We start from the raw sequence: 19260 nt of genomic DNA on the forward strand, positions 1-19260 counted from the left end.
AGATTAATACTTCAGATTTCCAATTAATACCCCTTTTTTAATTTATTCATTTCTCTAGAGTAATCTTGGAAATATACAACACTAATCTTTATGAATTCCTGTAATGGCTTTTTTGGGGGGAGAGGGGCATTTACATCCTCTTAATAAAAAATATAAATATCTAGACAAATTTGATGAGATTGCTATCGCCTCCCATAATATAATCAAGCCATATTGAATGTCTTTCAGTTTCTAGGTCTTCTTTTAGAGTTTGTGCATATGTTATTTCCAATGCCTGAAAAATTCTTTCTTTTACCCACCACATCTTAATCTTGCTAAGAGCTACTTGGCATTTATGATTTAATGTGGATGTTATTTTCTCCTAAGAGCCTTCTCTGGTCTTCCTATGATTAAACTGGATGGTAATTAGCAGTGTTCCAGTGTTTTACATATATTAACTTACTTGGTCCTCATAAATAAAATTTCCATGAGGTAGTGTGGCAGGTCAAGTTCATTTGCAAAGAAGCTGACTTTGAGATGTAGATTAGCACAGAAGGTTTATTAATGATTGCTCTGTGAGCATCACTTGTGGAAAAGAAGAAAGTCATATTGGGCAGAAGGAGGAAGAAAACTGTGATGTAATCTCAAGAGACCTCTTTGACAACCATATGGGGAGTTCTGGAAGTAGAATGATTGTGAGAACTGAGTTGAGGTGACAGAGATCTGAGACTTTATTCACCTGATTTGATCTGCCATTGGATGCCAGATACCCCAGGGAAAGGGACTGGATGAGGTAGCTTTCTTTAGCGGAGCCCTTCCTTGAAGCAGGCTAACAGCTCAGGGCTACCTAATGACAACAACCTCAACAGCTGCCTTAATAACTGTTAGATAGTATTGTTTTCCCAATTTTACAAATGAAGTAACTGAGGAACAAATAGGTTGAGTAACTGACCCTGTTTACACAATAAAATTATTTGATCCAGAATTCAAACCTAGGAGTGTCTACTTCATAACATACACCAAAACAGGGGATGGATTAGAGGTATAAATACAAAACTAAAACAATAATGTTTTAAGATTATATATATATATATATATATATATATATACACATATATATGTATATATATATGTATATATATGTATATGATTATATATATACATATATATGTGTATATATATATATATAAACTTAATACATTTAGAGTATTCCAATATTAAAAAAAAAAGAAAAAACAGGATGCTAAAGCAGTATCCAAAGAAAATATTTAATAATTTGGATTATATTATACAAAACATCATCAAAAGAGACATAAAGGAACTAAAAAGAAAATGGGACAAATATTTAAAATAAATAGTTTAACAAAATCCTCATATCCAGAATATAAACAAAACAAAACAAAACTGCTGAGTCAAATACTTAAAAAAAAATCAATTAAAAAAAACTGACAAAAGATTTGAACAAGTGCTTCACAGAAAAGGAAATCCAATGGTCTATAAACATCTAAAGAGGACTCCACTTTTACAGTTATCAGTAAAATGCAAAATAAAACTGCACTGAAATGTCATAACATAACCTCCAGAATGGTTAAAATGGAAACAAAACAACTAAAACAAAACAAAGGAGAAATAAAAGTTTTGGTAAGGATGTGGAGTAACTAACTGCATGTTTCATGCACTGCTGGTAGAGAATGATAGTATGCTGCTTGGGAAAAGTATTCAATAATATCTACTAAAGACCGATACATTAAAATCAGCAGTTTCACTTCTACATAATCCAACAGAAATGCATATATGTTCACCAAAAAACATGTCAAAAATGCTTATAGCAGCATTAGAACTGAACTCAAATTGAAATGTATCTAATTGCTAATGAGCAGTAGAAGAGATGAATAATTGATAGCATATCTACACAATGGTTTATTATTTGTCTTTGAGAAAGACTAGACTACTATTATATTCTACACCATGGATTGAGCTATAAAATCCAAACACAAATGAGTATATGTTCTATGATTCCAATAGTACAAAATTTATAAAAAAGGCAAAACTAATATATGAGATTAGAAGTAAAGATATCAGTTACTCTGCAGCCCTGGTGGATAATATTGGAAAAGAATACAGAGAGTGCCCCACAGATTCTAGTAATGTTTGGGTCTTTAATTTGCTATTTACAAAGGTAAGTTTAATTTATGAGAATTCATCAAGGTGTGTACTTATAATTTATGTAGTTTTATAAATGTATTTCAACTGTGTACTACAATTTAAAGGAAAAGTAATCTTAGGCAGTCTGTTTCCAAGGTTCATGATCTTAAGAGTAATATTCATTTGACATTTTATATATTGCTGATGGGGTATAAACTGTTATAATCACTTTGAATCACAAAGTGAAATTACATAATAAAGTTAAAGGTTCAAATATGATGCATTAGTTCTGTTCCTAGGTACGCAGCTGAGATAAATTCTTGCACATATCCAACATAAAACATGCACAGGAATGCCTAAATCTGCATTATTTCATTTAAAAAAATAAAGATAAAATATGTCAACTATTCATCAACAAGTCAACAACTCAATACGTGTGGCATGTAAACACAATGAAATGTTCTACATCAGTGAATACAAATAAACTATGATAACCCACAGCAATGTGGAATCATTTTAGAAATAAAGTGTTGAGTAAAAAAAAAAAACAAGTCCCAGAAGGTTACAGAAAGCATAGTAAATTTTAACAAACCCCAAAGCAATAAAAACTAAATAATACGATATTTAGGAATGTACATAAATACTAATTTTTAAAATGTGAGGTTCTAATAAACACTAATTCTAGATAGAGGTTATACCTGCAAGGGAGACAAGGGTATAGGACATGACAGGTGCACGTAATAGATAGAAAATACTGGTTATCTTCTAGTTCACGAGTTATAATATGGATTTACAATTGCTTATTTTACATTATGCTTATAACTTACTATATATTTTATATATTTTTTGTAAATTTAATATTGTATTTTGAATATGTTGAAGTAAAAATATAATGCAGAATATCTCAAAACACCTTGGCTGTGATAGAGAGAGACAAAAGAAGAAAAGATGGAAAAAGCCAAGAGATAAAACAACAAAAGATTGTTTTATAAAAGGAGTGATCGTCAGTGAGAGATTTCTGGGTTCATCAAAGTGGACTGTTAAAGATCTCGCCTGGACCCAGCAGGCACATCAGATTCCTTCCCCCGAGTCCCCCTTGCAGGTTCCTCTGATTGGACTATAAATTATTCTCTCCTTCTTTTGTTCTAGATCTGAATATGTACATGATTATAAAATATTAAAAATAAACTTAAATTTTAGCATTATAACTTTGTTTATAGGACCATGTTCTCTACTTATCAGATAATTTTTTTTTACTGCAGTATTCTTAATATCTAGCATAATTCTTAGATGAGGCAACCCTTTGTTGACCTCACAGATTGCAAGGACCTTGTCAGCTTACAATTCCTTATTTTTTTTTTTAATTTTTTATGCCTACAGCACCTGGTCTTCCTAGGTGGTCTCCCATCCAAGTACTAACCAGGCCTGACACTGCTTAGCTTCCAAGATCAGACAGGATCAGGCTTGTTCAGGGTGGCATGGCCGTAGACTTCTAGCATAATTCTTGAAACATACTACAAGTTTTTAAAAATCTGTTAAACTGATAAACTCATAGAAACATAGTGAAATGGTGGTTGTCAGTGTCTGGGAGATAGGGAAATAGGAAGAGTTTGGTGAAAGGGTACAAACTTTCAGTTACAAGGTGAATAAGGTCTGAAGACCTAATGTATTTAACACGATGACTATAGCTCATAACAGTGTATTGTATAATTGAAATTGCTGAGAGAATAGAACTTAAATGTTCTCACCCAAAAAAGGGGGGTGGGTAAACAAAATGAAAATATGTGAGGTGGCGGATAAATAAATTTGAAAACTCTTTTAAACTGATATCAGTTTAATTGATAAAACTCATGTTTATCATTAGGTTGAACCATAAGAAATTGTCATGTTCAATAATTTTTATCTACTAATAAGCAATTTCATATGAATCATTCTATTATTAAGAAAATACCATCTCTTCCTAAAGGAGTTGCTTTAGCTTCCAAGGCATTAACTTCAAGTTATATTATAATGAAGAAGAGAACTAATGATAATAGTGAGTTAATACTGGAAGAGTGGCTGAGGTTAAAAATATGAGGATAAAAAGCCATATAAATATATTACATTTTGGAATATTACGAATTAATCTTTCAAACACCATCTTGAACTTCTAATACTCAGCTAATATTGATACTCCTTCTTAGAGAAGTTTTTGGTGTAAGCTATGAATAGATTACCCAAAGAAGTCAAGATCTGACCAGAAGTTAAATACTATATAAAAAAAGTAGAGATGGTATTTGAAGCATAATTTACTTAAAGAAAATATAGAAATATGATGCTACTTTATTAATTCATAAAACTTAATGTTTGTCACAAAGAATCTTTAGTCTTGAGTTAAAATGTCTACGTTTTTACTGTTAAACTACGAGTAAATAGATCAATTGACCAATCAATTAATAGATATAATACTTGATCTGTCTTGTATTGCAAAAATGTTAAATGATACAAGCACATACTAAAATCTTCATATATAATGGCATCTTTTTCTGTATCTCTATGACTTTAACTCATCAGTAAAGTGATTGATATAATATAAAGAAACACAACTTAATGAATGTCTTTAATAAATACAAGTTATTCTGAATTAGAGTGAGTTTATTAAATATTTTCATCTTCAGATGCCATTGAATATTCTAATTTCTATTTTGTGTAGAATTCAAGTCACCATTCAGGGTTTATGAAAGGAAATTGAAATCTTTTCACAAACATGTATAGTTTAGTAACAGTAAACCAAATTCTGATTAACAACCAATTACTGAGCGAGGGAATCTAGTTGCACATCAATTCTGAAGTTTTTAATTGCAAGGTTTATACCTAAGTAGCTGCTTAATGATCTGAGACCCTAGCTTCAAAACAGAAAACATTTCAATGATAACTCATTTCTTGGTGCTCATGAAATTTTCATGGATTTATGAATTATAACACCTTAGATCAAACTTTGCTTATTCTTCTATTCTATGAGACTGATGTTACATCTGAAGTTTATTCAGAAAGTGTACATAGCGCTAGGCATTCATACTTAAGTAAACTGATAATTTCTCTCTGACTGTATTAGCTTGATTCCCTGCTATAACTTTAGGTATTTCACTTTAATTCGTGATAGTCGATAGTAAGGTACTCTGTATTTTGTGAATTTTTTTTAAAACATTTCATTACATTAGAGAGGTGTTATTTTCTTTTCTTTTTCCATTCTTTTTTAAGTAAAGATCTACTCCCTCACAAGTCAGTGTTTGAGGAGTTATTGATTTTTTCCATTTTTAATTTGTGTCTAAATCAATGATCTATGTTAGGAAGTTCTGCTAAGATTTCTTTTTCAAGCTTTAGGAACTATATCAAGATCTCCTTGGAAATGTAGTACTCAAATGCCAACAAAAATTAAATTTATCTACCTTTCTCATCCTTTTCTCATGTCAATGAATGAATTTGGAACTAAAATAAGAAAAAAATAGCATTAACATTATTCAGATTTTGTTTATTCTATTTCTGTACCTGAGATCCAATTAATTAAATATAATTCAATAAATAGTTTCATATAATTTAACAAGCAAAACACTATTTATTCATTTAATAGTTATTCAATGATCATCAAAAATGTGCCTGACAACTTGCTAAATGGCAAAACAAAGTAAAAAGAAAAGAAAAGAGAAGAAAAGAAAAGAAAAAAAAAGAAAAAACAGAAAAAGATATGGTCCTTGTAGGTTTGTTTTAAATCAATAGATTTTAAACCTTAGCATGCATCATAATTATTTGGGGGACTTGTTAAAATACAGATAACTGAGACCCACCATCAGAGTTTAGGATTCAATAAATCTGAGTATGGTACTAGCTATGCTGATGCCACTGGCCTGGGAACAATAATTTAAATGAATGCCTGTATTGTATATAAACTTTGGTTAACATAATTTACTGGCAACTTTGTCAAAGTATTCACCACTTTCTTTTCACTGTTAATGCTGCATTACCTGTATTCATACCTGTAATTATCATTGTGCACTTACTGAAATTACAAGAAAGTGAGAATTCTTTCTTGGTCTAAATGTTCACTACTTCCTTGGAGCATCACCTGTGACTAACATTATTCGTAATGTTTTTAAATTCTTATGTTATCCATTTACTTACTGTATACTGTCAGGTGTAGTTTGTTTGTTTGTTTGTTTGTTTGTTTGTTTTTCCTTGTAAACTCTTTTGAAGTTTAACATACACACAGAAAGATGCAAAAATCACTGCTGTGTAGCTTGAACACACATGTTATAACCGACATACACTATTTTTTCTTTGGTCATAAATCAGGTGATTATCTATGTGTGATCTGTTTCTGGATATTCCATTTTGTTCTACGGGTGTAATTTTATATCCTTGTGCTAAAACCACACTCATATGTTTGCTACAATTTGATAATAAATAATCTATATTTACTATTATAAATCTTTCATTTCTGTTCTGCTTTTGTGAGTTTGGCTATTTTAGATTCCTCATCTAAGTGGTATCATGTATTATTTGTCCTTCTGTGTCTGGCTTATTTCACTTAGCATGCTGTCCTCCGAGTTCATTTGTATTGTCACAAATGGCAGGATTTTCTTCTTTTTAAGGCTGAATAAGATTCCATTATATGTATATGCCACATTTGTTTGATCCGTTCATCTATAGATTGACATGTAGATTACTTCCATGTCTTGGTTATTGTGAATAATGCTGCAATGAACATTTTATAGTGCAGATATCTCTCAAGATCTTGATTTCAATTCCTTTAGTTATGTTCACAGAAGTGAGATTGCTGGATCATATGCTAGTTCTCTTTGCAAATCATATAGGTGATAAAAGTTTACAGATCCAAAATACATGAGTTCCTACAACTCAATAGCAATAATAATAATAATAATAATAATAATAATAATTTGATTAATAAATGGGCAAAGGAACTGAACAGTCATTTCTCCAAAGAGGACATGGCCAACAGACATACAAAAAGAAGCTCAATATCACTAATCTTCAGGGAAATTTAAATAGAAATCTTAATGAAATATCACCTCACATCTGTGAAGATGGCTGTTATCCAAAAGAATTGTTTTTAAATTGCAGATATTGGCAAGGAGTAAAGAACTGTTGTACATTGTGGTGATAGTATAAATTAATACAGCTGCTATGAAAAACATTATGCAGGTCCCTCAAAAAGTCCTTTCGTTATTTTTGTTTCTTTTATTCATATTGTTAAAATCTCAAAGTCTTCAAAGATATTGTTTTTGTTCTCATGATAGCTTTCTTACAGTGTGCATAGCTTTTTCCTCCACTTATTTTCTTGATACTCAGTTCACTTTTCAAATGCATAGATTATAATCTTTCATGGACTTTACAAATATTTGATCATTTCATCTTTAGATATTACTCTTCGATATAACTCTCTTCTCCTTCTACAAATCTAGTTCCATTATTTAAACTTATTCCTCATATATCTCATGTTCTTTTTTTCTCTATTCATTTTTTATTTGTGTTAATCTGTGTGCTTCAATTTTGATGTTTCTCCTAACTTTGTTTCTGATTCAATAATCCTGTCTTCTGCTGGTATCCATCTAAGGAATCGTTGATTCCAGTTATTATGTTTCATTTCTAGAAATTCTATTTGATTCTTTTTTTTTTTTTTAGATTTCGGTACTCTGATGGAATTCTCCATCTCTTTTTTATTTTCATAATTTCAAAAATGTTCTTAAATAAATCACTTTTAATTAAAGCATTGATTAGTTGATCTCAGTATCCAGATAACTTGTGGCCCTTTTGTGTGTGTTTGTTCTTGTTTTTATTCAAATGGTCTTATCTCTGGGCTTACCAAGTTATTTTAACTAAATGCTGTAAATTGTGAATTGAAAAAATTATAAAGTTTACAGATAATGTTATTGTATTTAGAAGAAAGTTTATTCTTTCTTCAGCTAGGAGTATAGAAGGGAGATGGATCATTCTAATTTAATCAGGAACAAAACTAAATCAAATCTACATTTCAGTCATGGTTGGGTACTAGTCACCTCTATCCAATCTTGGTCCAACCCTTCAGGGCTTTTAGTTTGGAGCATGGCACGCTTGCAATGTTCCCTCTCTCTGGGAGTCTTGAATCCTGCTTTTAATTTCCTCAGCACCACAATGATGTCCAAAATCTCTCACCTCCTCTTTATTGGCTTTCTGATTTACTTTTTCAGTCTCTGTGCCACATAGCTTCATAAATCAGCAGATTTTTTTTTAAGGGAAAATATCCTCATGGCCTCTAAATTCCTAAATTTCTGGTTTGTCTGAACAAATTTTATAGTAAGAGAATATATTTTTTAAAAGAACAAGAAGAAGGAGAAGAAGCTGCAGTAGCAGCATCTGATTTCTGTTAGCAGCAGTCTCTGGCCCAGGCCAATGGAGTATTCTATCTCTTGCCTAGCCTATTAGCAATCCCCCAGAGTGATAGTGACTTACAATTTTCAGCACCCATCTCTGCTTTCCCAAATCTAGGACTCTATTCTCTTACTTCCTGCAGTACTCTAAGGTCTTTAAACTGATGATTTTTCATTTTGACATAACTTTTCTAAATGCTCTTGGTGGGAGAGTTGGTCTGCTACAATTGTTCTAGGCTACATATTTCCCCAAATTTCTTGGAAAGTTAAGTCCTACAGTACTTTTCTTTCTATTAAGAAATGTTTTATAATCAGTAAAAATATAAAGAGAGGAGTGAATAAGAAGATCTGCATCTATTAAATTATTTTCATGTCAAGGTATTAAGACAAACATTATTTTAATATTAACATTAAATATATTTTAGGGTAATAATTTTTCTGTCATGTTAAACTAACAATGAACAAATGCAAAAATAGTAAACAAAATAGTAACAGTGAACTACTTCAAGTGGTAAATACTTGTAAACAATACTAGCAGTATACAAACTAATTCAAGTTATAAAGTACACAGGTACATATTTGAATTTTCTCTGATAGCTTAGAAAACTATGGCTATTTTAACATGACCTTTCTGGGAGTAATTTCTAAAAACTTCAAGAGACAAAATTATTAAGTTCTTTTCAGTCAATAAAATTCTATCATTGCTACATCTTCTCTGTTTGATTTAATGTAATTATTTCATTATATAAAAGTTGAAAAGAGATGAAATCACAATTCATAAGTGTATGGATTCAAAAGGAAAATATAAATATTTTAGTATACTTGTTCAGATATAATGTTATTTTTGGAAGAATCAATAAATTTCAGTGCATATTTTGAATTATATATTATTTTTTGTTCAATAATATTTTTATAATATCAAATAAAATAGTGGGCTTATTTATGGTACTCAGATATACTATATTTTTGTACTTAATCTGAATAAATGTTAATATGAAGATTTTTTTCTAAATAATTCTTAGAGAGTAGCTCTTTATTGTGTTTGTGGTATTTTAAAAATCTGCTTTATTAGAAAAAAGAGTTACGGAATTTTTCCTGTAATAAAGTTTTATGACCCATTTTTGAAAATGAAAGATTATTACAATATTAGTTATACATCCTAAATTACTTATAGTTCCCTTTTTATAATTTAAATCCCTTAATTTTACTTTTTGATATTTAGAAATTAACTTTTAAATTTCATTAAACACTAGCATTCCTTAAGAGAAACTTAAGAATATATTTAAAAAGATATAGATATAAAAAATCATTCATGATAAAGATTAGTAATGCAAAATTATTGTATCATTTTATACAAAATAAATCCTATATTTCTAAACATAAGTGTTTCAGAAAAATTATAAAAGAAGAAATTATTTAATTCTATTTTATTGAATAATATCAGAAAATAAGTTACTTTTCTGTTATCCTTACTACTCAGATGTTTATTATTTTCTTTAATGGATTATCTAGTTCTGCAAAAGGATTACATATTCAGTATGTTTTATTACTAAAAGAGTGGTTTCTGCACAAAGTGACAGACATTTCTCAGAATGACAATTTACATGACTAGAGCAGAAATAAACTATAAACACTTAAGTGTAAACTTGTGCATACTAAGTTTATAAGTACTTGTGTACACACAATGAATTAATAACAGTCTTGATTTGTTATGCAAAAAAGAACTTGTAAGCAGAAATATATTTATTCAGATGTGTTTATATGTAAATATGCAGTGTAAGTATATGTCGTGTGGGAGGGGAATTTTACCAGTGTAGAAGTGATAATGATTCACCGTTTTTTTCACTGATGTTTATAGAAAACATTTAAATAGTTATAACCATAGAATGTGTGTAATAAATTCATAGCTTAATCAGTTATTACCAAATAAGAGAGAAGCCAGCAAAAACCTTGCTATCACAGTGAAGAAAAGCTGTGCCATGATTAAGAACTTCGTTTATATTATTTTCTACTCCATCTTATATATGAATGCTTTAGTTTTAAGAGCTCCAGTTTTCTGTAATTTCCTTCTGAAACTTCTTCCAGAACTCTCCTCCTAATTTTGAATAAAAAAATAGTGTTAAATAAAGAGGTCAGAAAGTTTTATTTAATGAGGAGCTATATTTTTTCTTAAAATACAGGTTTGGTTTTGGTTTTGATTAGTCTCCAGCAAATATACTTCTTTTTTTGTTCTAAATTCCATTGAAATTGCACTCATCTTAGATATGCTCAATATTAATGATTTTAGTATTCCTTGGTAAAGTAGTTGGGTAGAAATATAAAGACATAATCTGATGGGAGAAGGAAGAATAATGTGTTCTATAGTGTTCTTGCAACGTCTCCCTGTGAAATACTTAATAACAAATTGTATTACTCAGGGTTCTCTAGAGAAATAAAACCAATAAGATATATATATAAATAGATAGATGATAGATAGATAGATAGATGATAGATAGATAGATAGATAGATAGATAGATAGATAGATAGATAGATAGATAGATAGATATAGGCGATGGATATACAGATATAGATGTATAGGAAGATATATATAGGAAAGCCAGTGGTGTAATTCATTCTGAGTCTAAAGGTTTGAGACCCAGGGGAGCCAATTGTGTAAGTCCTAGTATAAAGATCTGAGAATGAGATTGGGGTGCAGAATAGTGTAGGTGATGGTGTAAGTTCAGATCTGACACTTAAAGCCTGAGAACTAGGATCACCAATGTCAAGGGGAGAAGAAGATGGATCTCAGCTCAAGTGGAGAGAGCACATTCTCCTTTTATGCACCATTTTGTTCTACTCAGGCCTTCAGTGGATTACATGATTACTGCTAGCATTGGTGAGGGCAATCTTTTTTACTCAGTTTACTAATTTAAATGCTAATCGCTTTTGCAGACACCCTTACAGACACACTCAACAACAATGTTTTATCAGCTATCTAGTATCCCTTAGCCCAGTCAAGTTGACATGTAAAATTAACTTTTACACCAAATAAAATTCTATAAAATTCTAAAAAAATTAAACCCACTTTAAGTTAAATAAATTTACAATGCTTGTGAGATTTGTATGAGGAGTTAGGAAAATGTGTAATAGTCAAACCAGAATCTTGACAGTTCAAATAAAACTACATTTCTTTGTCACTTTTTTGGTCCTATATTATGCATAAAGATAGTGTCTATATAACTTGCAAATTCCAAGTGTTTCAATAGGATATCAGGTATATACATGTACTACTTTATTCAGAGCACCATAACCCTGTGACACAGTGTTTCAATGTGTATCATTTCACAGGCAAGTGTGGCTTTTTCCAATTTAAATGTAGTTAACACTTTGTGCTTTGGGTTTGATTTTAACTTGCAAATTAACGTTTTTCCCCTTTTTATCTAAGCTAGGTGAATGGTTTCTAGTGCCTGTCAAATGTCCCTTGATTCCATCTTTTCCTACTCTTCTAGACACAAAGAACAAATGGAAAGAGAGGAAGACAAACAACTGCTGTGACCCAACTGACTTATGTGCTCTTGTGATTCTCTGACTCTTGACCTAGCTGAGTGATAGTGGGATAGTCCTGGTTTATGTCCCATTTACTCTTAAAGAATCTGATTGGATGAAACATTATGTCGTCATTTTACCTATAGACATAATCTGTGCCCAGGAAATTTATCAAATTTTTGATAAATTGATGGATGAAAAGACCAGGTGTGTCCTTTCTGTGTTTTGTAGTCAATCTTTTTTCAAATGTACATTGAAACCCGCTCTGGAGTTATAAAATTAAGTTAGTGGGTCATGACTATTAACTATTTTTATTTGTTTTTAATTTTAATAAATGAAGTTAGAGAAGCTTGAAACAAATGCTTGGATTTTTGTTTCCAGCTATTAGACAGCCTGAGTGAGTGTCATATAATCCTTTGTGCCTCAATGACCCTATCTATTTTCTATACTTTAGATCCTAGTCTTGAATAAATATTCAAAGTTTGATATTAAATATTATCACTGAGGAACAAGAAGTCATTATACTATACAGTGTTCTGGATATTTATAAGAAAGTGAAGAATCTAGTAAGTGAAAATTATCTTTCTAACTAATTCCCTTGTATTGTCTTTTGTCTGATATCTTAGTCCTTATTCAGAAATTGTCTTAGACCGAAAGACATTGCCCTGAACAAGGATATACCCACTTCCTGGACAGCCTATATCCAGTGGTTGGCTACAAAAGGGCTATGAAGTTCCACCAATTGTGTCTCAATTGTAATCATTTTAAGGTACATTCCAACTCCTTGTAGAATCAACTGAATCCTTTATTGAAACTATACCCCATTTCAACTCCCTCCGTTCTCCATTCTGATTCCCTAGAAATATTTCCCAATAAATCTCAGAGATGGTTTCCTAGGCAACTAAAATAGAGTTGTTTTTATTCTGTCCATGATCAGTGCAAAAATTGGCCTTTGGAGGATAAGAATAAGTAGGAAATTAAACATGTAAAGGTTACTCATGATATAAATTCGGTATTATAATTTTAAGAGAATTTCAAACATTTTTTTAAAATTTATTCATCAGCTTTTCAGTGGTGACTTTCTATGTGCCAGGTACCTCACTAGACTTTTGGGAATGTGCTAACTGATGATACATTAAATTCATGTCCACAAACCTTAAGTGGATCCTCTGTTCTGCCTGTAATTATAGCATATTACAATATGTTTTTCTGGTTTACCTGTGCCTCTACTTTCTTAGCCTATTCACATTATATCCTCTGTCATCAAATCTCCAATATATCTCTTCATACTTCATGACTTTTTGCTTATGCATATTCCCTGGTTTACTGAGAAAGTAAGAGCAATTAAATGAGAAACTTGCAAACCTCAACTGTCACATACATATACAAAGCATTTGAACCCATAAAGAGTGCTCTATCTTTCCTCCTGTTGCTATAAACAAACTCAGAGGACTCTTCTTGTTGAAGTCCTCACTTTGAATTTCTCTTTCAGTCCTACTTAATAACATTTGTGTTTCTTATACATTTCTCCTCCCATTAAATAATAAATTCCACTTGCATTTATTACCATTCTGTCTCCAAATATGTTCCTACCATTTTCTCTTAGACTCATTCAGACAAGTTTTCACCCCACTAAATTATATAAGCCTGTCTTGTTAAGACTGTCAATGTAGCCCATGTTGCTAAATTCAGTATTCAATTCTCAGTCATTCTGGAGCTATCTTTGGCATTTGCATACTTTTCGCTTGCTTCCACTGAAAATAAAATCAAAATAAAAAAATAAAATAATAAAATGAAATTAAACAAAACAAAATACAGTACAGTATAGTACAATGTAATACAATATAACACAGTACAGTACAGTACAATCCAATCCAATCCAATCGAATCTAATCCAACACAATAAAATAAAAAATTCACTTGGCTTTTTGTACATCACATCCTCTCTCTCTCTTTTTTTCTATCTTGGTCTCTTCTTCTCAGTCTCTTATATTGGTTCTTCTTCATCTCTCTAATCTTTTATAGATGGATTTCTGAGGCTTAGTCCTTTGTCTCCCTTTAAAAAAATCTCTAATACTACACTCATCTTCTTGAAAAATGTATACTTTCTTATGGCTTTAAACAACGTTTATTATCTAATGGTTCCCAAATTTATATTTCCAGCCCAGATGTAACACCCAAACTCCAGACTAGGATATCTGCTCTTGTGACTTCCCACTTAAATATTCAAAAGCCATCTCAAACTGAACATGTACAAAATTAAACTTTTGGCCTCTTTCAAATCTGTTCCACCTGAAGTTTACTCCATCTCATTCGATGGTAATTCCATACTTTTGCTTTATCACACCATAATTCTTATACTCATTCTTGGCTCCTCTTTCACATCATAGTTAATCAATAAGGAAATTCCTATACTCTAAACACAAACAGAATCTCCCTACTTGTCACTTTCACCACTTTTATTAACTAGGTTTGAGCTATAATTACCCCAAATCTGATTATTACTATCCAAAATATAGTCCGTTCTCAAAAAAAAAAAGCAGTCAGAGTAATCCTATTAACAATAACTCACACATATAATCATTTTGTTCCAAAAATTCCATCGAATTCTTATTTTAATAAAGAGTATGACAAATTCCTTAAAATGCCTATAAGTTCTATCTGATCTTCTCCCTCCACTACCAAAATGATTACTAACTATAACTTTATTTCTTAGAATCATTTCTCATTTCATGCTACATACAATGTCCTCCCTGCTTTGCCATGAACAGGCCAAGGTTGTGCCCACCTTGGGATTTTTGTAGCAATTATTCCTTCACGTACATTCCTTAGGAATCTACATGATGACTTACTCCAAGGCCCCACTCTCCAGCCTACTCTGCTTGTTTTCTCCTGGTACTCATTATTACTCATTATCTTTTAACATATTACAACTTTTCAGAATGATGTTTATGTATATAGGCAGTCTCTTCTACTAGAAGATTATATCTTCTAGGTAATTTTTGTAATTTTTACTCACATATGTATCTCAAGAACCTGGAATAGTTCCTATAAGTTAGTAGGCACTCAGTAAATGCAGTAGAATAAAGTATTAAACCAAAGAAGTCTTTATCTTGTAAAAAGATTTCCATAGTCTCTTCATTCTCAAATTTATTGCATAAGTAATACCTTTAATACGATAGAGGACATATTATTTATTAATTATGTTACAATTGAATATGTTTGAAAATTATTGATTAAAATTTTAACCTATAATATTACACTAACCATGAATATAAGACTCACAGCATTTAAATATAATACATTTTTTATTAATGTCTTGATATTAAAGGTCAATGTGTGGAATAGTCAGAAAATAATTTCTAAGATTATAATAAACATGAATAAGAGTGACATTACAAAGATTCATGCAATTTAAAGTTATAGAATGATATATTAATAAATAAAAGGAATTTTTCCTGAGTGGAGGACAGTTTTTATTCAAAAGTTTAAAATTCAATTTTATTTGAATGTTATTTAAGAAAGAAGAGTACTTTCCTTATAACGAATTCTTATAAGACATATGGACTATTTAAATTTGAGTTTCCATTTCCTATGTAAATCTGTTTTCCAGGAGGTCTAACAAAGCTAATAAGGCTAAGACCCCCAAAAGATGTTAAACCAGATGGGCAAACATAAACTTTTAATATGAACAAATCTCATGCATATTTCATAAGTAGAAGAAAACTATGTGAGATAATCACTTGCTCATTTGTTGAAATTTCAGGCAGCAGAAAATAAAAAAGGAAAAAGTTAAAAAAAAAAAAAAAGCCCCAAACAGCCCTTTGAAAGCACATCTGTGAGGCTAGAAGAATGCTGCAGTTGTTGAATCTTGTTTACATATTTATAAACTGAATGTTTCTCAAGATGGTACAAGTTACAAGATTCCATTTTTTAAAATTATTTATATATTCACTTTGGAACCTAAACATTTTATATTTTATAAAGTAAAGCAACTTGAAAACAAAACCAAAACACCTTGTAACTTCTTCAAAATGAGCTGTGAATGTTTCCATGACAAACTATGATCACTGTGAATCTTGGTACATATGTACACCTAACCTTAAAATATCATTATGTAAAATATATGCAGGAATAAGGAAAGCATCTAAACATTAGGCCTATTAAGGACCATTCTTGTGACCCATGTACATACACAATAGTTTTCCTTTGGGAGGAGCAAATGGAGAATTCTCTCCCAAAATAAACAGATGAGTGCTATGTAATTGTTAAATACAAGTTTGATTGGAGTAAAATAAAATGTACATTTGATCTAGGCTTGATGGCTGAAATGTAGTGACACTCTATGAGGAAATATTGAGAATCACTCTGTTCCTAAATATAGGACTGGTAAACTAAGTCACTCAGACTAGTAGGACTAATTGCTATAAAACTAGGAGTTATTGATTTTCCATTTTGTAAACATCTTTAGACCCAATTTTATTTCTTAAGATGGTCAATTTTGAATGAAAAGATCTTAAGTCAATGACAAAAGCCTTATTCGTCTTTCAACTGCCATGTCAACGAGAACCCTTAAAAGTTGACCAGCAATCCAGGCTATCAAAATTTGAACAATTTCTAACCCTCTAAGTTATCTCTTCTCTGATTTTCAAAAGTGAAACCTCCTATATTAGTGTTTCTTTTCATTATTTCTGAAAGCTGTTATAGGATTGGAGAGTTAGGGAAACACTTCCTTGTACAAATTCTGGTTGATGTTGAAGAAGAAAGAAGAATCTCAAGGCATAAAATGAGTAGTGACAAATATCAAGAGGACAAAATAGACTGAGCTTCATAGTCTTGCTATTAAAAAAAAGAAAATCTTGAGTATAAAAAAGAGTAATGAAGCTAAAGAGTAGAAAATTACTTGCACGTCTTTCAATACATCCAAGCCCTTTATCACATTTACTACAAGATCAATGACAGTACCCTTCCTTGAAGGCAAGGTCTCAGTTTATCAGTGAGGGAAGGTTATCTGGTCTTATAGTACTTCATTTTAGGTAACTGTATTATTTTCCTATGGTTGCCATAAATTATCATGAACTTAATGGTTTAAAACAACCCAGATGTACAGAGGTCAGAAATATGTAGTCCTAGAGGTCAGAAGTCTAAAATGGTTTGGCAAGACTACATTCCTCTTGATCTTCAAGGAATAAAACTATCTTCTTGCCTGTCCTGCCTTCTAGCTGCCACTACAATCTTTGGCTCTTGTCTCTGTATTATTCGAACCACTGCTATCAGCTTCACATCTCCTTAACTAACTTTGGACCTTCTATCCCTCTCTTATAAGAACTCTTATGATTGCATTTAACTCACCTGGATAATCTAGGATAAACTCCTTATTTCAAGATTCTTACTTTAATCACATCTGTAATGTCCCCTTTGACAAGTAAGGCAACATATTCACAGTTCTCAATGACTAGGACATGACAACTATGGAGGAGCATTATTCTATTTATCATAACTATTATATCAATTATGTTCTTCTTCCTTCCCCTTCAATGACCCCTTACTTATTTACAATATATTTACCATAAATGTTGTGATCCTCTCTACAGTAAACTCTTAGCAGGGGACAGCATTTCATCTTATTTTGGACCTCAATGAATTCCAAAGACATGGAATCATATCCGAAACCTAGCAATGTGTATATTTTTTATGTTGTAATGCTCTGTCTGAAACCCCAAAACTTAGTGATTTAATACAACAAAAAAATATTTCTTGCTCATGCAACAGGTCCTACAAATGTGTTCATACACAGGTCAATGTGGCACCCTGCTCTGCACGGTGATTTTCAGTTGTATCATCTGAAGTCCATAGCCCCCTCCTTTCATTAATTAAAAAATAGGGATCTTGTCTAATTGTAAAGTACATTTTTTGTAGTCTTTGAATAAAAGTGACATTTTTCACTTTATTTTATATTGGATTGACCAGAATTAGCCACCTGGCCATGACTGTTTTCAAAGGCACCGCAAAACATATTCTCCCGCTAGCCCCAAAAGAAATGAATATTGAGTATTGTAAACATTAGCACACTCTATAAATATTTGTTAGATATTGAATATGATAAGAATAGGGAAATGTAAAGATAATACAGTTATACTATGAAAACCTCTTCTTCCCTCAACAGACAATCCCAAACACATAAGTTCGACATCTTACTTCTCGAACTGAAACTTTCAGGAGCTTGGGAGTATAAGATGATGTTTCTTTGATATCACAAGCTTTGTCTTAAAAATGTATTGGGCTTTGGAGTCCTACTCCATAATGTATCAATGCCTGATTCAGTATTAAACTATGGCTCCTTTTTAATTTAAGTCCCCAGAAAATGCATTATACTTACTCTAGTCTTTGTATGAGTACCTAGTTTAATAAGTACAGATGTAGAAAGAGATGGAAAATAGGCATTAATTATTATTGGCAATGAATTTCTAGTCTAGATAATTTAAGACTTAGGGTTCAAAAATGATATATAAATTTTGTTTACAATGAGTTTCAACTCACCAGTTTAAATAAACTCACCAATTTAAATTAAATAAAATTTCATTTTTGCACTTGAGCTATCACTATAGGTAACAGCCTATAAGTATCACGTCATTCAATCTTAATAATCCTTATTTATACATTCGCTCATAGATTTCTATCTTCTCATTAATCTCAAATATAGACCTATGTCGAACAATGGTTGTCGTGACAGATTGCATATATGACAGTGGTATACCATATAGCTTAGATGTGTAGACTATGCCATCTAGGTTTGTTTAAGTACACTCTATGATGTTTGCACACTAACAAAATTTCCTAGTGACACATTTCTCAGAATGTATCTCCGTTATTAAGTGGCACATGACTGTACTCCTAAAATTCATAGTCATTTCTTCCTCTCCCTCTTTGTTGCAAGCTTTCATTTACTGTTTTCAAAATTGGAGAGCTAAAACGATTTTGAGGTCATATAAAATATCTATTCTTGTCCTAAAAAGTATGTAGTGTTCAATGAATACTACTATCTCCACTGAAAATGAATTGCTCAAATTAATATCTAGGAGTCAGAAAAATAGGAAGAGACTGTAAGTGAATGATTTCATATCATAGCTTTTTCTGCTAGGCCAGATCTAATTTCTACTTATTTCTGTCAAATCAGTGTAATAGATGTCAATCTGTTTGTTATTG

General features: G+C 31.1%; 1 pseudogene; it reads right to left on the reverse strand.

Moving 5' to 3' along the window:
• Positions 1-3495: 3495 nt before the first annotated feature.
• LOC120598988 (uncharacterized) lies at positions 3496-3614 on the reverse strand (annotated as a pseudogene).
• Between the last annotated feature and the right edge of the window lie 15646 nt (positions 3615-19260).

This window comes from Pteropus medius, unplaced genomic scaffold (assembly GCF_902729225.1).
Source record: "Pteropus medius unplaced genomic scaffold, Ma_sr-lr_union100, whole genome shotgun sequence".
NCBI classification, from domain to species: Eukaryota; Metazoa; Chordata; class Mammalia; order Chiroptera; family Pteropodidae; genus Pteropus; species Pteropus medius.